The sequence below is a fragment of the Clytia hemisphaerica genome, unplaced genomic scaffold, assembly GCF_902728285.1.
Source record: "Clytia hemisphaerica strain Z4C2 unplaced genomic scaffold, Clytia hemisphaerica genome assembly, whole genome shotgun sequence".
Taxonomy (NCBI): domain Eukaryota; kingdom Metazoa; phylum Cnidaria; class Hydrozoa; order Leptothecata; family Clytiidae; genus Clytia; species Clytia hemisphaerica.
In genome coordinates this window covers 600,813-625,664 of record NW_027104184.1, presented here as the reverse complement: position 1 = coordinate 625,664, position 24,852 = coordinate 600,813, and the positions used below count along the sequence as shown (strand labels likewise).

At 35.4% G+C, this 24,852-nt stretch overlaps 1 pseudogene; it reads right to left on the bottom strand.

The window, feature by feature from the left end:
* Positions 1-285: 285 nt before the first annotated feature.
* Positions 286-24,852, bottom strand: part of LOC136814790 (serine/threonine-protein kinase mTOR-like) — a 67,298-nt pseudogene continuing 42,731 nt past the window's right edge.

The window sequence follows — 24,852 nt, the reverse complement described above, 5'->3', positions numbered from 1 at the left end:
TTAAAGTAACAATATATAAAACCAAAACTGAATATAAAACGCCCAAAATTCCTTCCTAAAACATCTTCTCGCTGAAGTTAGCGCTTGAAAGCACATATTTTATCGATCCCGGTCTCAATCTCTCCTGGTACTCCAACTTTTCATCGGAAGGAAGTAGTTACATACAGTACAGGACAGAGTAAAAACTATCACCATGAAAGAGTAAGCTCAAAATAACGCCGGTTGACCTTTACCTAGAGCTGAGTAAGTAGTCTTCCGACCGTAATCGTAAGCAAACCAAAGGCTCCTAGCTTTGATAGATTCGATTTAATGACTAAGATACTCAACAGATATATATGACAGATGAAAAAAGATGAAAATTAAAATACATATACTATTTATAAAAATCTTTACCATAAAAATAATGCATTAGTTTGTCTTCATTTGAAGAAAATATATCTGGTTTTACCAGAACGGGCACCTGAAAAAGGAAAGATTTAATCTTTAGTTTGCTTGTGATTAGGTCTAGATAAAGCCTCACTCAAGACCGAAAAAGTTAGACCTTATATCTAATAAACATACGATGGGAAAGATCAAAATGTAAAAAAAAACAGAGGTCAAAGTAAGTGATTTGTTTTTATTGAGAATTTGTAAATGTGGTTAAATTTAGTTATCCAGAATATTTAGAGAATATGCTATATTACCTGTAGTGATAAGAGAATGCTACATTTTCTCCTGACTTCATTTATTTACTAAAAACGTATAGTGAAAATATACTTACCATCCGATATAAGCTTGACAGAGGTTAGCATGTGAAGTGGCTTGTTGAATCAATAAATCAACTTGTGTGTCAACATCTATCGCTTCGTCTTTGTTGAAATCGCGTCCCGTCAATTTGTCACGGACACGGTTCACGATTTGTAACGCTCTCTTATTGACGGCTTCCGGTTTATTATTACTGTGTTCCGGATCTTGTGTCGGGTGTTCCGGATTGGTGACCTTTTTACCACGTGGACGGTCGTGCGTTCGATCCACGTTATCTTGGAATTCTAAGAAATTAAAGTAACAACAAAATGCAAGTAATTCAAATATTGTCGAGCATTTTTTTAATAAAAGTACATACTAGCCTGGAAGTATAAAGGACATCATTAGCTTTTTAGTTTAGGTTGATTTCATACAATTTCGTAGGATTCCAGTCGTTTTTGGAAGAAATACAAGCCTACTCTAAGTACTCTTAATCTGTTGTTCGGCTTTTCTCTCTAAATCATAATTTTCTAAGAGAAAAGGAGCATTATAGAAGTGTCCAAAGTTCTTACCGTGACCTTCATTGTGCGTTGAATAAGATTCTTGTCTTCCTTTTGATCGTTTCTCCGCTGAAAAAAAATTAACAAAACATTAATAGTGACCATTGACACTGTTTGCAGTGCGGGACCTATTTACTTTGCTTTATACCTATTGTATAAAGAAAAATCCCCAAGACTAGTTATCTTACTTGAAACAGAATCCTTTGTTCATTCGATAGATGTTCGATTCCCAAAGGTAATAAAATGGGAAAGGTAATTTGAATTAAAATTAGCGAGAGCTATACAAGTGGTAACAAAAACAACTTACTATCAATCAAGCGCCAGTTCAATAAAGGATCGTAAACGAAAGCTTCGAGAACGGCCATCAAACTGTCTTTGTTTTCACGTAAAACACGCATGACACTTTCACACGTCATACGGTAGTTGCCGTCAATACCCGTCACCTGAAAGACATCAATTTTTCACTTTCAATTCTTTTATCTAGAAATAACACTTATTTATAAAATGTCTTGGCTCAGAGTTAAGTCTCAAAACAATAGCTTTATCTTTAGCTGCGATAGCTTATAAAGGACAAGGATTTCAAGCCATTCCCAACATTACAAGCTTTGAAGGATGCATAAATAATGTATTGCTGCAATTCGCCATTTTAGTCTTTAAAGTTTACCAAGATATTGCTGCTGTATGGCTAACTATGTAATATCCCGTATGGAGTTAAACAAACAAACCTCCATAGCGTTCGTCAGCATTCTGGTCAAACGGAATGGGATTTTCTCGGGAAACTTTTCTCTCGTCATTGCAACCTAAAAATGGTGAAAGTGAAGATTAAACAAGCTAGATGCTGAATGGACCTACCTGATGATGAAAGTTAGATAGCAATGCGAGGAGAAAAAAATCAGTCAGAAAATATAGCGTTTAGCGAAAATGCATAATTCATCATTGATTGTTGATAAGGGGAGAGGGAAGGGTTGTAGGGAAAAATAAATAGAAAGTTTTGGTCGCAAAAATCAGTTTTATTGACAATTGAATCATGCTTGATGGTGAGCATTGTTATCAATAATGTTTTTGTGTCAAAAACATAGAAATACAAGGAAAAAATCTAATGAAAATCTGCAAAAACGGCGATTTGTGGCATTTTCAACCGGAAAAAAAATTTGAGCATTGCAAATACGCATCTTTTTGCAAAAAAATTGGAAAAAACTAAAGATGAAAATCAGAAAAAACTAATGAGCCAATCTCAAGAAAAGCTGGTAACAGACGGACGAACGGACGGACAAAGGTTAATTCATAGGACCTCCAGGTGGGTCCAAAAAAGATCGTAAAATTAAGTAATAAATTGACACAAAGATTCTTTCTCAGGATATAATACCGAGTTTATGTAGAGACGGAGTTTATTTGTCTTACTGAAGACGACAATAAATGAGCACTTTTATCGTCCTCCATTTTGCGGGTCAAAAGTGCGGGTTGTTCCAAATCGCGTCAGTCACTTTACTGTCTTCAAAAGTGCAAATACATAAGCTCGCTCATATGAGACATTTTAAAGTAAACGACATAAAAATACTTTTAACAATACTTTTAACGAAGAAATACAATATAAAAGTATATTTGAAAAAAAAATTCTCACTTCGAAACAATCACCGAAATCGATATGTAAAATCTTTCCGGACATTCGATCCAACATCAAATTCGAAGGATGTCTGATGAAAACAAAAGAAGTGTAAGATAGGAGTGATGGTTATGATGTATGAGGCGTCAGGGGTTAACGTTCGGGATCCCAACTCCTCCTAGACTGTAAGAGGAATACGGTACATCCCTGATTTTCTTTGGGAAACGCATATTACTCGAACACGCACGAGGAACTCAAATTTGTTCGAGTTGAGGAAATTTCGAGATATGGAGTAATTTATAAGTCATTGTTAACTGAAGGGACCAGAAAACGTCGTTCGAGTTAAAGAGACTCTATCGTACAAAAAAGTTGAGGAAATTTTTAGATATGGAGTATTTTATAAGTCATTGTTAACTGAAGGGACCAGAAAACTTGTTCGAGTTAAGGAGACATTCGAATTATATAGGTTCGAATTATGAAGACTCTATTTATAAAATTGTGTTGCTTACCTGTCACCCAATCCAAGAACGTAACCCACCATTGACATCACAGCGAGCGACCGCGTGTAATTCAAACGGCGGTCATACCAAACCTATTGAAAGGTTATATATTGAAATTAAAAAAACAACATAATTACAGATCGGAAAGAGTTTCGAAAACTACAGTTGACGCTCTCTAATTCGACCTTCAAGGGGAATTGGATTTCTATCGAATAAGGGAGCCTATTAAATAATAGAACGCCGGATTAGAGAACGTCAACTGTAATTCAATCAAACACGACTGTTTTCCGAAACTAAAGCTTTTATGGAAAAGTAAATAACTATCATCCAATCAGTGTTAGAACAATCAACTTACTTCAGAGCTGGGACTCTTCAGCCAGAGTACTTTCGCTAAATCATCACCCTGTGTTGTGTTCAAAGCATGTTCGAAAACCTCCACTTTTTGAATCAACGTCAAATGTTCATAGTCGGGCGTCATTTTTAACATGATTCGATGTTCGATGTTCAACATAATCTTCTTCTTTTCACGATAGTCTCGAATGAGCGTGTGCAAAGTATCTGAATGCGGTACCCATCCGATTAATCCCGAGTTTGTTGATAACGGAATAACCGGGTAACGTTGAATACTAAAAATTGTCAATTAGTATGGTTTGAAAATAGGAGATTTGAGCCCCAACAAACTAATGGACAACAAGGTCACAACAAGTGAATCTATGAGAATTGTTGTTTGTCTTGTCTCTCTATAATTCGATCTTTAAGGGAACAAAAATATTATTCGAATTATAGAAATATTCGGATGACGAAAATAATTTTTACATAACCTTTCGGGTTTGAGAGAACCAATCTTTTAGTTCGAATTACAAGAAGATTCAAATAATAAAGAATCGAATTAGAGAGAGTTGACGTTCTTACCTTAAATGTCGTTTGAAAGTAACCGAGTCGTTGGCTAACAGTGTATTGACAAGACCAAAGAGTTGCATGACACGTTCGTCTTGTCGCAAATCTTCGTGGCCTTTCAGTAAGAACATGAATTCTGCACCGTTGCTTCCTATAATGGTAAAAAATATGGGTACAAAGGTTATCATTCTATAGAAATCACAGTTTCGGGGCATACGAGTTTTATTGACGGAGATGTCTTCATCATATAGTTCATACCAATGAAGTATAAGCCCGAAGGGCTAGAAGTCATCTCCATGGTAGGATTTGAAGCCAACAAATCCTGCCAAAGTTGCGCAGCCTTGAGCGGCTCGCCTGGTTTTTACACAAATGAAAGATTGAAACTAAAATTTACCGCTAAATTTCGAAAAAAATATCAATCGTAAACAAAGGAATTGCTAGATTCAATCTGTCGTCAAAAATGCGGCGCATTTTTTAAGGCTTCACTTTTTCTTGCCTGAGAAAGGTTAGGGATTGAACTCTAGCCCTTCGGGCTTTAAACTCAATGGTTCATACCTAAAGTTGGAGATTTGGCAACACAAGTCAAATACCATTATTGTAGTTTCCCCGTTTAAAAACTATTTCACCCACATTGACAATTGCTACCATGAAGGCCGGGGTAAACGATTCCAACATTCCATCCAACATACCAATTTCTTTCTGTTGAACGGAATGTTGGACACGTTTACTCGAATACAAAAATCGGAAAAGAATAACAAATTATGTTGGCAGAAGGAAATAAGTGTTGGATGGGAGTTTGATCGCCATCAAACATTTTGTCCAACATCTATTCCTTTGTGTTCTCTCTCGATTCTTGTGTTGGAGAGAAGCTATTAGATCGAATATTTTTGTTCGGAAAAACCCTCCCGGGGGGGGGGGGGGGGGTAATGAACTTAAGCGATCTGCCGTAGGTAGGGTGCAGACCTTAAGGGTACGTTTTTCAGGAAAGTGCACTGTAAGGGTGAAAAAAAGTGAGGCAAAGTTTTTGGTCTGACAATTTTGCCTCAATTAATTACAAAACAAAATGCACCGTAAGGGTCGATTTTTGCTTAGATTTTCTCTGCACTGTAAGGGTCCAATTGTCAGACTGTCAGATGTCGGCATGACAGCACTGGTTATAAAAATCCTCTGCAGACGCCATTATTAATTTGAAAAGAATGAATTAAAAAACGAATGAATGAACACCCATGTTGGATGAAAACGATGTTGGACACTGTGGGTAAACGATTTTAAGGAGATCCAATATCATTCCAAAATTCATCCAACATTTGACCAACATTTCAATTTCTATGTTGGATTAAATGTTGAAATCGTTTAACTCACAGTCTTTAGGGTACCATTTTTAAATAACTCCGACCAAAGATTTTGCTAGGCCAGGATCGAGAAACTTTGCCCAGGGTCCAAGTTCAGTGGTTTTGATAAGTGAGAGATCTTGACATGCTCGAAACGGCGTGATACAAAAACAGACTTAAGAACTATTTTCTTACCAGTAATGCTCAACTTTCTTGGTCTTTGTTTTGAAGTGATGACATTGAGAGTAGTACTGATAGTTTTGATTTTTGTGATGGGTTTGCCAGGTTCGTAAGTACCAGGGACAGCTAGTTCCAGGTCTTTACATTCCAACAGTTTCGGTGAAGCATATTGCAATTCGATAGATGTTAGCTGTAAATTGAAACATAAGAATTGATTTAAAGTAAACTAAAGGAAACTCATTCTAAGTGATTTCAGTGATGTTATTTGTGAAACTAAAATTTTTGCAGGAGACTTTTTGCCAAAGTTCTCCCCTTTCTCCTAGAGAGTTTTCAGATTATGTACTAGCATAAGAAAAATTGCTTTTCGTGGAACAAATATCGTGGTACACCCAAAACACAAGAAAATTAGACATGATTTTACTGCTATCAATCAGATTTCATTCTTAAGGTTTAAAGAGGATACCTGAGGTAGTTGTTTAGAGATTCTTCTGAAGACGTGATAATACAAATCCCAGGCTTGCGTCAAATCTTTATCGTTCTTCGTGTTCTGGTATTTACGACACCAATCTCTTGCTTCCATCAAATCACGACCGTACGCCTGAAGTAATAGGATTGAAAATAAGATAGATGGTGAATCGGAAAGCCAAATGGCACAGTTTAAACTAAAACAAGCTAATGCTTTAAGAGCTGTTCTCAATTATTCCTCAAAAGTGAGCGAAGATAAGACAGATTTTGGCAGTAGCTTTTCCAAATCAATCAATACGTTTGAAATGCGTCATTGGTGGCAAGCGTATCGGTAGCTTGTCTATTCAAACTTTTTCACCACCTGGTCTTCTTAAATTCATTTGTATTATTCAAAAATTGAAAGGTAGCGCATGCGTATTTTATCAATTCAATGATTGCCAAGAATTTGCCGACCATGGGTTTACACGATTAATTACGTCAGTTTAAAAAAAATCATCTTCTGACGTATCTTTCCAGAAAATATTTGACGTCAATTATTTTCTTTCAATTGAAAAGTTCTTTTCAAATATTTATTCTGTTGAATCCAGTCGCAGAAAGTCTTGAAAAATGTGTATTTTGAGTAAAATAAAAGTCTTCGGTGAAAACTCGAACGTTTCAAGCAAATCTTTGTTCAATATTGCTTCTGAGACAAAGGTCGATATCACTCGTGCAAAAGTTTTCACCGCAAAACGCAAATCAGTCGTCGATTTGCATTCAAAAATTGAATCCCGAGATGAATTTCATCAGATCGGAAATCCAAGAATCCTCGTGCAATGGCATTTGCATTGGAGAATTCAAACATAAACAAGTTGAACACTGGACGTTCTCGAATCAATTTGAAGTTGTACCATCGTGTTTTGAAAGCTTCATACAAGAACGCTATCTTCAAATCTCAACCTTTCACTGAGGCTCGTGTTGTTATTAAAGCAAAACGCCGAGACGCGAATGATCTCATTCAACAACGTCCACTTCCTTGTGTCGAAATGGGTGAATCAACAGTCTACAAATCTACAGATGACAAAGTCTTCAAAGATCTTACAGACCAGTTCACCAATAAAATGACAATTTCATCAGATGTCCGCTCAGGAGAAACCAAAGTCAACAAGCTATTCACACCAACCGACTTTGTCACTAAAACACTTAACGTAGCTAAATCAAACGTCTCAAAAGGACGGAAGAGAAAATCTTTGGCAAACGTTGAGCATGATGATGAAAATGAAGATTTTGAGCAGCTCTTCAAACGTCTACGCATCTGAACATAAAAATAACTTCTATTTTTCTTGCAAATATAACATCTTTAAACGCAAAATACGTTGTTTTTCTTCTTTGCCTTGAATTTCGCTACTTTTAGGGAACTACTATTGAATTCAACTTTCTAGGAACGTCTTCTAGGATATCCTAATATGATTTTTCGCTATTTTGTTAAGATCTTTCTTATAATAAAAAAACATTAGAAGCAGAAAGGAAAAGTACCTGTTGGAAAGATATTTCATTGAGTGTTTGAGGGCCATTCTCCATGATCTGATGTAAAGGGTCCAACACGGCAAACATTCCTTTCACGTTACGTTCACCAAAATATAACCGAGATGCTTCTTCCAGTCCTTCAGCCCATAATTCATGCCACAGAATAGCAACTCGGATCAACTCTTCGCTTACCATCATAGCCTGTTCTACCAACGCTAGACTGTGCTCGCGTAGATTACAGAGGATTTGTTCGGCAGCGTTTCGGCGATCAGCACTGGCTGACTTCGAAGCGACGGTTAACGGGTAGATCAAAGCCTGTAAATGAATGTAATGTGAAAACAAATATAAGTTAAAAATATGAAGTATAAAAGTATAAGTTATTGAACTAAAAGAAACAACGAAACTAAAGATTGTGAGATTCTGTCACCTGAGGATGTTGCTTTCCGACGTCGGATAAGAGTTGATGGATCAGTCGACCAACCATTTGTCGTGGTGTATCGATACGCGCTATCAACTGCGGGATCACCTGCGTTCAAATTAAATAAAAATAAAGTCAATCTATACGCATAGTAGACCAGTAAAACACAGTTGATTAATACGACGTTTTGACCCGTCTTTATCAAGTTTTATTAAATAAAGGTGTTCGAGTGATGAAAAACTTTCAAGTAATAAATTCGTATCCGAGTTCGATTGGGGTTGGTAGGTGGGATAAGCCTCCATCCCGATGGAGAGGAGCATTTAACATATAAACCACTAGGTGAATTTTGAAAGACAATGAAATCGAACCACTTAAAGCTCAATTACACTAAAACATACCTGAAGCCAGTTATCAATATGAATGGTTTTTAATCCATCCACAAGTGCTTTGTGCACGTCATCGTAATGTCCAAAATCGAACCACAACGTCAACAATCTATAGGACGAACAGAAAAAGGTAGTTTAAGCTATTAATGAGATTACTTTAAAAACTAATGACTTACTTCTAATGCCAATGGTACTTCCAAAAGTTCGTGGTACAAAGACTAAGTTTGACTCATGACGGCGAAATGGGAAACCATTACGCTATATTAAGTTTCCAATCTCTGTCAATATTTTTGAATCGTTAACAAGTAGTATTAATTATTAAGTCCTAGAGAATTCTTGGTACTTCCAAAAGTTCGTGGTACAAAGACTAAGTTTGACTCATTACGGCGAAGTGGGAAACCATTAACATTACGCTATATATTTACAATTTTTGTCAATTTTGAATCGTCAACAAATAGTATCAATTATTAGGTCCTAAAGAATTCCTGTTGTTATGATGAAATAATTCCAAACAGTGAACTGACCTCAGAGTGTCTTGGAGCGAATTACCACGTGACAAGGAAATGGAATGGAAGAAACCTTTGACAGCAGGTACTGTATAATTATGCACCGTCGCATCCAACGGCTACAATAAAACAAAACAAAGTTATTTTTCGGACGTACCAAAAAAACAATAAATTGAGTAGCAGTGACAGGCAGTGATGGTAATTTTTGAAGGAGAAAACGTCCTTTGAAATATGATAACAATCTCAGCCAGAATGTTTCTTTCTTCTTTGATTTGGAAAACTGTCTACAATGCTTGACAAACTAAAGAGTCCGAATAAAATCAATGCGAATTTGTTGGTGTTTCAAAACCGAATGTAAACTTAAGACATAATATCGATTCTATACAACTAAATTCTCCAGACTCCTTCATTTTGTTGAATTTACAGGCAGAATTTCCTTATTGAAGCCTGGCTTAAACACTGACCCGAAGAAATTTAAACAATGGTTACGATACAAACCTGAGGTTTTCTTGGTGATCCAGGAGGACTGGAAACGACTGGTGTAGGAGGTGCAATGGGTGTATCACTGTTCTTGTAATACAAAACACTCTCATAATTCATCAAAGCCCACGAATGCCATGCCTAAAACAAATAATGGAATATATTCCAATCAGTATTGAAATTCCCCTTATTAAATTTTACTTTTACGGACATGACTATAATGAGGTATAAAGCCTGAAATTCATAATCAACTTCATTCTGACTGAAACGAAGCAAATACTGTCACAGTAAAGAAAGCAAAATGAGAAATAAAGTTGGGTCTCTATCATTCGTAAACCGAGGGAGAACCAGTAATCGTACGAGATATGGAGAATTAAAGCCAAGAAAAAACATAGCCCGACGAAATTCACCAGGGAACAGAAAACCCGTTCGAGTGAAGGAAAAGTGGTGAAAGTAAACTCTATATCGTTTCAGACGGTAAATAAACTTTACACAAACAAATGAGCCAGTATTATTTTGAAATTTTGCGATGGAATAGCTTTGTACGCTGAAGGAGAGTTAGATGTACCTTGTAACTTTTGTCAGCGTATTTGGTTGCGGTGGCATGATATTGCAATATATGTGGGATGGTATTCGAATTGACCCCTTCTGTTATTGTCATCCATTCGCCAAGTTTCATGTGACATCTTAATTAAAATAAAAGCATGAATTATTTTGAAAATATTGATCTGAACGGTTAGTGCGGTTTGGGCTTTTCCATGAACTGACAAAAAGAGATTTTCGTTGAGAGATCTTGATGGACATGTTTTTTTTCTATGAAAATAATGCGAATCTGCTATAGGGGTAGACACTTGCTTATTAGAAAAATATGTATTTTTAGGTGAACATAAAAAAAGTATTTCCGGCATGCGGGTGAAGGAAAAAAGCTCTCATACTATTTTTGGTAACTTAAGATCATTGAAATAGAACCTTAAGGAGAACTTTTATGTACAAACAGTATGAAGTGAGCACTGAATACTAATGTATCAACTAATAACGAATAAAGCGGGAATATCTAACCAAACGACGTTTGATAGCTTGAACGGTCAACTGGATTTTTTTTATGATGAACCGTATAGATGAACTCATAGTCTGCGGCCGTGTCAGAATTTTTTTTTCACCCGGCCGGTTTCCGTTATTTTTCGCCTTATATAGTCTAAAGACTAAAAGCCACTACATAAGAAATAGGCTGTAGAGTCTCTAGGTCTTAAAAATGAGGAATGTCGTACTTAGCAAGAAGGCTGATGGTTTCGTTTCTCTTCTTTTCAGATTCGTCATCAAGATCACCAGGTGGTAACACTTGTGGAAGAAGAGTGGTTCGAACAAAGTATTGCAGGTGTTTGAAAGCCTCTTGCTGTAGAAAAAGGAACAACAAATATGTTCTAAAAAATTTACAGTTCGCACCATTTCAAGCACCGAAAAGATAACATTAAAAGTAATGTATTGAAACGAAAATTGGAAATTTTCTAAAATATTTTTTTTTGGCTTTTACCCAAAATCTTCCATTTTTAACTTCCCAGAAGTAATGTTTCTAAGATCAAACTTACACGTTGTCCAGATTTCCACATGTGCTTCATAAAAGCGAAAGTGACCATAGGGTACGTCGACGGGATGGGTTTGTCTTGGTTCAAATACGGATCCGCTTCCAGCAACGTCACAAGGGTTTGTTGAGATAAACCCTGAAATAAATTGGTTGAAAATATTATCAGAATTTTAATGTAAAGAGTCCCCTAAAGACTTCGTGGAGAAAATTCGTGAACGTGTTAAGTAAAGTTTGTGGTGTCTTTAAGAGGTTCGCAATTTTCGAAATATTAAGAGATGATAAATGGCTAGGAGCGGCTAGGAGCGGCTTCATAAGTGTAAAATTTCTTGCAAATGGATATCGCAACCTTACCAATTGGCCAGACTTTCTGCACAAGCTTGCATATTTGAGCCAAGTTTTCATGTCTTCTTGTGGAGTCAAGACCAGCGAGTGCACTTGCAGGATACGGTGCCACTCCTCCACGTTGGCTTGACAACCTTGTAACCGGTTCCACCAGGCCGATTTGATGGCTTCGCGGCGCTCAGAGACCAGCTTGTATTGAATAACTTCTTCGAGTTCTGACAACATTTGTACGTTCACCATAGCCTTTGAAAGTCAGGTAAATGCAAAAGAGAGAAAATTTGATTCCCAAGCCGGTACACATGATGAGAGATTTTTAAGTCCTTCTGATGAACGGAAAAGGCCCTATACAGGACAGCCTTCATTATATAGGATAGGGATAGCACTCACCTGACTCGGCCACACGAGAATGTATCAAAGCGATGGTACCCTATAACCCTAATGCATTAACGGTTGGGTATTGAATACTGGACTCTTGTATGCTGATAACAACTTCAGCAATTCACAATAAACGTTATTTCAATAGAAATCTAACATTACATAAACGTCAAATATCGTTGTTTGATGTATAGTGTCCATTTGGGTATTGAAAACTTTTTTCATAAAACAAGATGAAGAAACTATGACAATAGAAGGGGTAGAATGACCAGCTGCAATTAGTTATGTTTCGTACTCACATTGTAAGCTCGGTTGTAGGATTCTCCGACCATAGCCGTCAATTCAGTATCCAACATGTCTCGGGCATTATCGATACACTGAAAGAAGAATGGTATGATGGAATGGGATGAAAACTTATGAACAACCCCCTCCAGCAGTCTCATACCTACTAGTACATAACTGAAAATGCTAGAGTGCTAAATTATAGGGTTGAGAACGGTTATGGCAAACCAAATACAAATCCAGAGAAATTTAGATGATAATCTAGGGGATGCTTTAAAATTGACCATAAAACTCGGAGGGGATTTGACACTCCAAAAATGACTGCCTAAAAAAAGGCGTAAAAGATTTTTCAGGTAAAGCCCAATGGGAATCTCCTTACCACTTGTACTTAGGCCGACAAAAGTTATCCCAAAGACTTACACTTTGAGCTCTGACGAATTGATTTTTATGGATTTGTAGAACAGCTCTGAAGAAAGCTCCTTCGAAAGTATCTCTTTGGATCATGATCGTATATTCTTCCATACCAAGCCATTCACCTGGAATTAATATATAGATTCGTGATGTTCAAAATTCAAAGCACGCCTGACAGACCTTCAATTTATAGCGTCAAAGACAGAAAAATGTTATGACAAGGGTTGACTAAAATCCTCAAACTCAAAGTTTCATGGCGCTTCTATGCCAATCTTTAGTGAAAATAAGATATTCGGCTTAGAAAAGATATAGGATGATGATAGATATTAGCGTGAAGTATTCCACACATCTTATTATATCGAAACACAATTTGAGCCCTTCATATTAGTCAATATTTTTCCACTATGAAATGAAAAATGAATCAAGAAAAATATTCTTTCTCTTCACGGTTAGCGTTTCTCCTGTATGGTAACTCCGCTTATTTGTGTAGTTCCACCTTGGGAGATTTTTATCAAAAAGCACGAGAAAATGTAGTGGCGAATAATCATAAACTTACCGAGACCCCAAGCAGCTGAAGCAGCAGTTCTAGCCATTTTATGTCGGACATCATCGCTTACCGCTGACCATTTCTCACAAGCCAAATTGTGCAATTCACCCCTAAAAAAAAGGTTAAAGACACGTCTTAATAACAGTTTTAAAGCTGTCAAAAAAGTTTGCTTGGTTTTTTAACTTCCTTACCATAATCAAACAGAAAAGTAGTTAAAATAATCGGTAAATTTAAACCGAAAACACCAACACAAACCTAGTGCGAAATTCACATTACAACATCAACAGTAACTACTACCGAGACGGAGGCCGAGATGTTACATTTCAACCGTCATCTATGTATTAAAGGAAACCCCTCCAAGAATCAAGGAAAAATGAAAAGAAAGATCGAGACCTCAAAGCTGGGGGTGAGACATTAGACGATCCAGGCCATCTTACCATTTTCCTAGGGCTTCCAAACACCGCATACGACCTAACAAGATTTCATGATCATCAGGGTGTGTTGCATGTTTCTTATCGTAAGCATTTAATGCGTTCTCCCATTCGTGAAGTTTCTCATACCATCTTTGCTGCACTTTCTATGGGACAAAATATGATAAAATGCGATTTTCTCGTAAAAAGTCTGCATAATTTGAACAGGCAAGTTTTTTCGAATTTTTAAATTAGAGAGCCTCGTTTATTAGGGTTGTTTACGTAAAGGGAACAGTGTTTGACCCATTGCAAAAATAAGATCGCCAAAAAACGTTTAAAAGAGTCCATTATGCTGATTCACTGAGCCGTGTCCTGATGACAGTCTTTTCAATATCGAGCATGGATTTATCAAAGTTACAGCATAATACTTACATAATCAACCTTGGAATTTCTCTTGGCGTACATCAGAACACCATTTGCTGCTTCAGGATTCTGTAGCTTGTTGTTGATACTGGAAATAGAAACAAGAGAGACAACTTGTGCAATAAAACTAGGTAGTAAAAACAATACTGGAAATATAAGGAAAAACGTTCAATGATGAGAAATGGGAATGAACATTATAGGCAAAGGTAAAAGACGATCGCCTTACATAGTATCACCGTTTTGGATATAATTCCACTCCCAGGACAAAATTCTGATGACTTTTGCGGAATTTTCCTGCCGCCTGTCTGGCATAGAATTAAGGCAAAACGATTCCGGGTACGAAGACCTGCTCTAAATAAAAGAAAACTATTCCCTTGCAACCATATATAATAAGCAGAATGCCAAGGACGTGTAAACGCAGCGATGAAAGATGTTAACGAAATCAGTATCCTAGAACAGAAATCAAACAACCATTCGACAAAATACACTTAAATAAATACCTGATCAGTGATTCGAGGACTTCAGTAGTAACACCTTGTTTGAATTCTTCTTCTTTGTAATGGAGAGCTTTAGCGTACGCGCTACACTTCGACGCACATTCACCGAGGAGCGCGATACTCAATGAAAACGTACCCTAGAAACAATATAGATTAGAAGTTAGGATAGGTAGAAAGTCTTGGAAAGAAGAGCTTAATATCTGCGAGTTGCAAAAGATGATTATAAAGAAATTTTATTAGCTTGTCTTGGGATCAACATCATTTCTAACCAGTATGGAGTGTCTTTAAGGGCTCTGGATATACCCAATTTTTGTGAAAAATCAATTTCAGAATTTGAAGATAAAACCTTATGTTTTCGCTTCTTTGACATGTAGAACAAACTGCTTTTGAAAAAATGAATTTAAGTAATTACATCATGAGTAATTAAGGAATAAGTGTGACATGGACTTTACAACAACCGTTTTTTACCGAAGAAAGCTACATGAAAATGCCCACAAAAAATCTATATTTCGGGTACAGGAGCTCGGTTAATTGAGAAGATGCGATAACTTGTGGTGACGTCAATTTCATTTAAAAGGAAAATATTTATTTGACGTCAATAAATGAAAGAAAATTGAAAAGAGTTGATTTCAAAAAACTTGAATATCATTTTCAACATTGTGAACATTGGTGGCAAGTTTGTATAATGGACACATTTAATTTTACATAGAAACAAATTACTATGACAACTTTATTTCTTACATTCATTAGTGATCCAAGACAACAAAAGAAAGCTTGCTTAAGAGATGGCTTCACAAAAATCTATCGGTCGATTTTTAAAGTTCACCAAGAAAACTCAGGTAACATTTTTCTCAATTTTTTCAACTATCGATTAAAACGTTCTTGTAATTATGTAAGTAGGACTAAGTGCTCATGATAGATATGAAAGTCGACAAAGGGTAAACATAAGGTAAACATATTATATAACCGTCATCGTCTTCAACTTCTCTATCGTAAAAACTCCGTAGTCTAGCAATTACTTTAATCGTAGAGATTTTAGCGAGACTAATTTTAGCGTTTTAGCGAGTTTTCCATATTTTCGCTAAAATAAATCTCGCTAAAACGAATCGACAGATCGCTAAAATCTATCCAAGCGAAATTTCTGGTTATATTGCCTTGATACATTTTTATCGATAGGAAGGGTTTCAGTGCAAAGAAATGCTAGAAAACGAATTAAATCAATAATGTAATACGAGTATTCGCTAAAATTTATCCACGCGAAAATTTTGAAATCGTGATTCGCTAAAATAAATCCAAAAAGAATCAAAATTTTCCTGACTCGCTAATATACGCTAAAATTAGTCTCGCTAAAATTTCTACGATTAAAGTAAAACATATCTAAGTTTAATGAAGTTTTTATACTTTTATGATAATAATTTCTAAGTCAAAGAAGAAGTCTGACAAGTTCTAGCTTACTGATTTTAAAATATCAAAAAAAAGCCTCGGGAATTAATCTCCAATCAAACTCAAAGATATGCTTCAACTAGTCTCTTTTTTAGGTTTTAATCAATAGATATCTTTAGGGCATTCCAACAAACCTGGAAATTTTCACCGTGATACAGAAAAAGTTTGCCTATCTCAGACCTCCGTGAAGGGTATGTGGTTTAATTTTGGGAAGACTTTCTATAAGGAAAGCTCATTTGACGTGTGATAGAGAAAGAGAAATGAATATTTTCTGTTCACAGAAAATATTGATTTTTACTCTACCACCGATGAATGACTGAATTTCAACCTTGAAATATGAATTGATTACCTTAAGGGTAGAAATTTTCCCGGAATTTAATTTCGCAGTTCACAGCTTAAAATTCGGATGTTTCGCGGAATTTAACTTCGCGATTGAGAGGATTTTTTGCTTAAAATATGGCCTATTTTGCCCTAAAAAGACCAATTTTATATGTGATGGAATTTAATTTCGCGAAAATTTGTTCCGCGAAAATTTCTTCCCTTAAGAAGGTAGGTGAAACAAATACTTGTGAGAAGGGATATTTTTGTTTTCTGATTATAACTCGACGCATTATTTCCTCACTCATATTACTAATTTTCAAACAACTGTTTCCAAACAATCTGCTCTACAAAATGGTGTACAGATTAGAAATTATGTCATTTGTAAAGGATGCATGAAATTTTTTGATATCGCGAGAAGCCTGTCGGTGATCGAGATCAGAAAGCAGCTTCTTTTTTTTTTCAATAAGGGTCTAGTTTTTTCAACTCGATCAAGGTAGACGTTTTGATTAGTTAGAAGTTTGTCAGTGATGGAAACTGAAAAACACAGTCTCATCAAAGAATATTCCTCCTTATTTTGGTCATTAACAAATAGTTTAAATCTCAAAAATTTGGTTTTAAATAACAACCCAATAACACTAAAAACATGGAAAATGATACCTCTCAGTGACGTAAACTTTTTGTAAAAGATGACGTCAAATAAAAAATTTTCAAACGAAACTCAAAACGAAAAACACTGATCATGTATTAAGGAGAGTTTAGTCAAAAAGCCAGGATTAAGGCAAATTGCTTGCTATGGCAGGTGAAATTTTCAAGGCGAAGTCTATTATCGCAAATGATGACTTTGAGTCAGTACTTGATGCAGGTAAGAACCACTGTAACTCGATGCATCTTTCTTCTTTATGATGATGGTTACATGGTAAACAACACTTTACAAACGAAAGTATACGAATCTTTACAGACATAAACCTTTTTTTACTATAAGAACAAGGTTTCGATGACAAAAATATTAAGGACATTTTATAAGGCTTCGCAGACTCTAAAACATTCACAAAATGGTGAAAATAAGAGCACTTTAGAGGCCTAAAACTCGAAGTGATACGAACGATATCACCAGAGGAAAACATGATCGCCTCTATGGAGACTTTAAGAGTCTTTCTCTGTTAGAGTCAGACAGAAGTGGGTGGAAGTTATATCTTCAGATTTTGCTCAAATTCAAATCAGGGGAAGGTGTTATGGATATTACTAACTTCCGAATTTCTTTTTTATTTGGGTCAAAATTCTGGATTTTAGAAAGGGGAAGTTTTGGCGAGAACATCAATTGATACTATTGGGGACGACATACACGGAGAATCGTCGAGAGTGAATTGAGAGTGAAACCCCTCCGCATTGCCGTATAATTAGTTAAGTTAAAAGTTGAAAGCACCTGTTCGGTGATAGAAATAAATTACCAGTTGTCTTTTGACCGACAAATTCGTTGTTTTTTTCTATCATCGACATATGAGACTTTTGTCATTTCGCATTGGTATTCGTTTGTCACGAGGTTTCAATTAAAATTTGGAATTAAATCAGCAGAAAATAGAACAGGAAAAAAGATCTTGTTGGTGATAGAAATCAGAGAAATCAATCTCTTTTTATGATAGAGGATCTGCTCTCGATGATTTCTACTACTGACAAATGACTTTTCGAGTTTATGGCACTTGTATAATGATAACAACCTACATAAAACAATATTAACTGCGCGAAAAGCGTTCGTACAATTCATACTGCACAGTACAATTCTTATCTTTTGACCAAGAAGGGGTTCCTGAATTTCTACCAGCAGCAGATGAGACTTTCCTAACCTCCTCGTGGTTAGAAGACAACAGAAAATCATTGTCTCTATCATGGAAATAATGACCATGCCATGATAATCATTACTTTTTGCGACTTTGTTTTACAATTTCTATCACAAACTTGTCATAATAATTATACCGACGTCAGTATTCTATCAAAATCTGACGTCAAAATAAAATCTTTTTTATAATGCATGTGTGAACTGAATGTTAATAGAAGTTGATAGCGGACTCCTTTCTTTCACAGAATGGCGACCGCTAATCTTCATCGATTATCAACAGATGACTGACATTCTAAATGAAATCTTACTGAAGTAATGAACTCGAAAGTTTTATACCAATGATACATGAGAGCTGATTGTTAATAGAAGTTGATAACGGACTCCTTTCTTTCACAGAATGACGACCGCTAATCTTCATCGAATATCAACAAATGATTGACATTCTAAATGAAATCTTACTGAAGTAATGAACTCGAAAGTTTTATACAAATGATACATGAGAGCTGATTGTTAATAGAAGTTGATAACGGACTTCTTTCTTTCACAGAATGACGACCGCTAATCTTCTTCTATTATCAACAGATGACTGAAATTATAAATGAAATCTTATTGAAGTAATGAACTCGAAAGTTTTATACCAATGATACATGAGAGCTGATTGTTAATAGAAGTTGATAGCGGACTCCTTTCTTTCACAGAATGACGACCGCTAATCTTCATCGAATATCAACAAATGATTGACATTCTAAATGAAATCTTACTGAAGTAATGAACTCGAAAGTTTTATACAAATGATACATGAGAGCTGATTGTTAATAGAAGTTGATAACGGACTTCTTTCTTTCACATAATGACGACCGCTAATCTTCTTCTATTATCAACAGATGACTGAAATTATAAATGAAATCTTATTGAAGTAATGAACTCGAAAGTTTTATACCAATGATACATGAGAGCTGATTGTTAATAGAAGTTGATAACGGACTCCTTTCTTTCACAAAATGACGACCGCTAATCTTCATCGATTATCAACAAATGATTGACATTCTAAATGAATTCTTACTGAAGTAATGAACTCGAAAGTTTTATACCAATGATACATGAGAGCTGATTGTTAATAGAAGTTGATAACGGACTTCTTTCTTTCACATAATGACGACCGCTAATCTTCTTCTATTATCAACAGATGACTGAAATTATAAATGAAATCTTATTGAAGTAATGAACTCGAAAGTTTTATACCAATGATACATGAGAGCTGATTGTTAATAGAAGTTGATAGCGGACTCCTTTCTTTCACAGAATGACGACCGCTAATCTTCATCGAATATCAACAAATGATTGACATTCTAAATGAAATCTTACTGAAGTAATGAACTCGAAAGTTTTATACAAATGATACATGAGAGCTGATTGTTAATAGAAGTTGATAACGGACTTCTTTCTTTCACATAATGACGACCGCTAATCTTCTTCTATTATCAACAGATGACTGAAATTATAAATGAAATCTTATTGAAGTAATGAACTCGAAAGTTTTATACCAATGATACATGAGAGCTGATTGTTAATAGAAGTTGATAACGGACTCCTTTCTTTCACAAAATGACGACCGCTAATCTTCATCGATTATCAACAAATGATTGACATTCTAAATGAATTCTTACTGAAGTAATGAACTCGAAAGTTTTATACCAATGATACATGAGAGCTGATTGTTAATAGAAGTTGATAACGGACTTCTTTCTTTCACAGAATGAAGACCGCTAATCTTCTTCTATTATCAACAGATGACTGAAATTATAAATGAAATCTTATTGAAGTAATGAACTCGAAAGTTTTATACCAATGATACATGAGAGCTGATTGTTAATAGAAGTTGATAACGGACTTCTTTCTTTCACAGAATGACGACCGCTAATCTTCTTCTATTATCAACAGATGACTGAAATTCCAAATAAAATCTTACTGAAGTAATGAGGTCATTTGCTCGGTAATGGACACGGACAACCAATGTTTCTTTTCACGAAGATCGTTTCGTTTTAAGTGGCTATCAACAGCAGATGATTCAAAATATTCTTTGCTTTGGTATAAATGGTTCATACAGATATTTGAAGTCGGAGATCAAGCTGCATTTTTCAGGATATTATTATTAACATATGTTTTAAGTGGCATGCTCCGAAAAATTCAATAGCTTTTAGGCAGCTAATGAATTGTTTCCACGAAGGGCCACTATGAACAGAACAAGAATCTATGTAATCTATGAAACTATGTAAACTTTGAAATTGAAAAACCCTTGCTAATTGGACTAACTCTATTTATCACCGATAAACGACTCAATTTTGAATTCATCGTACTGTAATGCAACTTTCTTGTAGCACAGTGAGGAATTAATCCAGTTTTTCATCATTTGTAATAGAGCCTATTTACAATCACTTGTTCTTTTATTGAATTTGAATTTGTTTCGGACTCTATTGCAAATGTATATCGATAATTTGGACAGTAGAAGCGTGAAGCTATGAACAAGCTGACGGTATCTTCATTTCCAATAGAGCCTGTTTACAATCACCTATTCTTTTATTGAATTTTGAATGTGTTTGGTTCTATTGCGAATGTAAATGTATATCGATAATTTGGACGGTAGAAGCGTGAAGCTATGAACAAGCTGACGGTATCTTCATTTCCAATAGAGCCTGTTTACAATCACCTATTCTTTTATTGAATTTTGAATGTGTTTGGTTCTATTGCAAATGTAAATGTATATCGATAATTTGGACGGTAGAAGCGTGAAACTATGAACAAGCTGACGGTATCTTCATTTCCAATAGAGCCTGTTTACAATCACCTATTCTTTTATTGAATTTTGAATGTGTTTGGTTCTATTGCGAATGTAAATGTATATCGATAATTTGGACGGTAGAAGCGTGAAGCTATGAACAAGCTGACGGTATCTTCATTTCCAATAGAGCCTGTTTACAATCACCTATTCTTTTATTGAATTGTGAATGTGTTTGGTTCTATTGCAAATGTAAATGTATATCGATAATTTGGACGGTAGAAGCGTGAAGCTATGAACAAGCTGACGGTATCTTCATTTCCAATAGAGCCTGTTTACAATCACCTATTCTTTTATTGAATTTTGAATGTGTTTGGTTCTATTGTGAATGCAAATGTATATCGATAATTTGGACGGTAGAAGCGTGAAGCTATGTACAAGCTGACGGTATCTTCATTTCCAATAGAGCCTGTTTACAATCACCTATTCTTTTATTGAATTGTGAATGTGTTTGGTTCTATTGCAAATGTAAATGTATATCGATAATTTGGACGGTAGAAGCGTGAAGCTATGAACAAGCTGACGGTATCTTCATTTCCAATAGAGCCTGTTTACAATCACCTATTCTTTTATTGAATTTTGAATGTGTTTGGTTCTATTGCGAATGCAAATGTATATCGATAATTTGGACGGTAGAAGCGTGAAGCTATGAACAAGCTGACGGTATCTTCATTTCCAATAGAGCTTGTTTTAAAATCATGTGTTCTTTTATTGAATATTGACTGTTTCATGTTCTATTGCAAATGTATCGATAATTTAGCCAACAGAAGCTTAAAGCTATGCAATAGCTGACGTTTTCTTCATTTCCAATAGCGCCTGTTTACAATCACCTATTTTTTATTGAATTTTGAATGTGTTTGGTTCTATTGCAAATGTAATAAAACAAAAACAACATAAATTACGGCAAGGTTGTTCGTGAATTCTCCATTCACTTCAAAGCCAGATATGAAACTCTTGGGATGGGGAATGAAGCCGCCCATTTCCCAACGGAAACACGTAACCCGCGTGGTTATACAGTAATGTAATATGATAATACCGAGACTGTTATAAAATAATATTGGTTGAATAATGTCCTTCAGTTTTTTTACATTACAATACCCTGCATTTTCTTACTCTTAGTCGTATAACATACTAGACTTTGACTATACAAAACAAGATGGCCCTAAGTTTCCATGACCAAATAATGATTTTGATATGGTGATTGAATAAACATAATGGGGGTGGAGCAGATTTTTGGTGATAGAAGAAAAGGCGCCACTAATTTCTTAATTGTGAAAGACGAGCGACTTGTCTTCTATCAACGAGAACGACTTTGATTTCATGACTAAATAATGATTTCGCTATGGTGATTGAATAAACATAATGGGGATGGAAAGGATTTTGGGTGATAGAAGATGAGGCGCCACTTCTTTCTTAATTGTGAAAGACGAGCGACTTGTCTTCTATCAACGAGAACGACTTTGTTTCCATGACCAAATAATGATTTTGTTAATATGTTGATTGAATAAACATAATGGAGATGGAGAGGATTTTTGGTGATAGAAGAGAAGGCGCCGCTTCTTTCTTTACTGTGAAAAGTTGGCGTTTGTCTTCTATCAACAAGAACGGCTTTTTGTTTGAATGACCAAATATAATGATTTTGATATGGTGATTGAATAAACATTATGGAGATGGAGAGGATTTTTGGTGATAGAAGAAAAGGCGCCGCTTCTTTCTTTATTGTGAAAATCTGGCGATTTATCTTCTATCAACGAAAATGACTTTGTTTCCATGACCAAATAATGATTTTGCTATGTTGATTGAAAAAACATAATTGAGCGGATTTTTGGTGATAGAAGAGAAGGCGCCGCTTATTTCTTTACTGTGAAAGACGAGCGATTTGTCTTCTATCAACGAGAGCGACTTGATTTTGACACTCTGTAATCACGATATTTTATTTTACGATCTTTTCATCGTACTTACACTGTATTATCTCATGCAATACTTTTTTATTGAAAATAGTGGACCAGTTCGTTTTTGGGCGGTAGAAATCGGGGATAACTTTATAAAATTATTTTTGGTGATTGAAGTGGATAAAGGGTGTTTTCAGCTCTCTATTTGCATTTCCATATTACCAATCCGATAGTAAATCGAATTTTCAAAAGATTTTGGTCAAGTGCATTTGAAATGGTAGAAATCAGAAGAAGAGCTTCTCTTACACAGAAAGTTTCTTCTTTAGAATTTCTACTATTGAGAAATGGCCAATTCATCTTGCTCAAAGAGGAGAGAACACTATTTTCAAAAAAAATGTAGATAGATAAACAAGATTGTCGAAGAAGGGTTGCCCGATTAGTCGAGCGTCAAGCCAGAAATCAAAGTTAATAAGTAACTATTTAATTGCCATTTGAACACTAATAATACATGAGCCGGTATCCACAAAATAGACAAGCAACATGCTGAATGGACCTACCTGATGATGAAAGTTAGTTAGCAATGCAAAAAGAAAAATGAAAAAAATCAGTCAGAAAATATAGCATTTAGCAAAATACACAACACAATAAATTCATCATTGATTGTTGATGGGGGGAGAGAGAAGGGTTGTAGGGAAAAAATAAATAGGAAATTCTGGTCGCAAAAATCAGTTTTATTGACAATTGAATCATGCTTGATTGAGCATTGTTATCAATAATGTTTTTGTGTGAAAAACATAGAAATACAAGGAAAAAATCCAATGAAAATCTGCGAAAAAGGCGATTTCCGGCAACCGGAAAATTTTTTTTCTCAAAAAATTGAACTCGGCCATTTTTTGAGCATTGCGAATACGCATCTTTCTGCAAAAAATCAGAAAAAACTGAGAATGAAAATTCGAGAAAAAGTCAAAAAACCGGTTTTTCCGGCATATTTCCGGCATTTTCGGCCGGAAAAATTTTTTTTTCGAAAATCGGGCTCCGTCACATTTTAGGTATTGTCATATTGCATCAGTGTGCAAAATTTCATAAAAAAATATTAAGTACAGCTCGAGAAATTCAAGAAATACTGTCTTCCGGCGAAAATAGGTTGTTCCGGCGACTTTTAAAATAGTTCCGGCTTCAAAAATAAATTTTATTGAAAATTGAAACATGCTTGATGGTGGGCATTGCTATTGATAATGTTTTTGAGTGGAAAAACAACAAATTATATGGAAAAGTCCAATGAAAATCTAGAAAAACGGCGATTTCCGGCATATTTCAGGCATTTTCCGCCGGAAAAATTTTTTTCTTAAAAATCGGACTCAGCCATGTGTTGAGCATTGTTAATACTCATCTTTGAGCAAAAATTCAGAAAAAACTAATGATAAAATCTCGAGAAAATGCCAAAAAACCAGTTTTTCCGGCATATTTCCGGCATTTTCGGCCGGAAATGAATTTTTTCGAAAATCGGGCTCCGTCAAAATTTAGGTATTGACATATGCATCAGTGTACAAAATTTCATGAAAAAATATGAAGTACAGCTCAAGAAATTCAAGAAATACCGTTTTTCCGGCGAAAATCGGCTGTTCCGGCGATTTCTAGAAAGTTCCGGCTTCAAAAATCAATTTTATTGAAAATTGAAACATGCTTGATAGTGGGCATTGCTATTAATAATCTTTTTGAATGAAAAAACAACCAATTATATGGAAAAGTCCAATGAAAATCCAGAAAAACGGCGATTTCCGGCATATTTCCGGCATTTTCGGCCGGAAAAAATTTTTTCTCAAAAATCGGACTAGGCCATGTTTTGGGCATTGTTAATACGCATGTTTGAGCAAAAAATCAGAAAAAACTAATGATGAAATCTCGAGAAAATGCCGAAAAACCAGTTTTTCCGGCATATTTCCGCTATTTTCGGCCCTTAGGTAGGTCCAAAAAGACGGAGACCGCCTTATAGCCTAAGGTGCTTCAATCTTTCAAGAAATATATTGAGAATTCGGGTTATTTTGACGTTTTTCGAGATTTAAAGTTCGGGCGAAAAAGCCGATTTTGGGCTATCTCTTTAATTT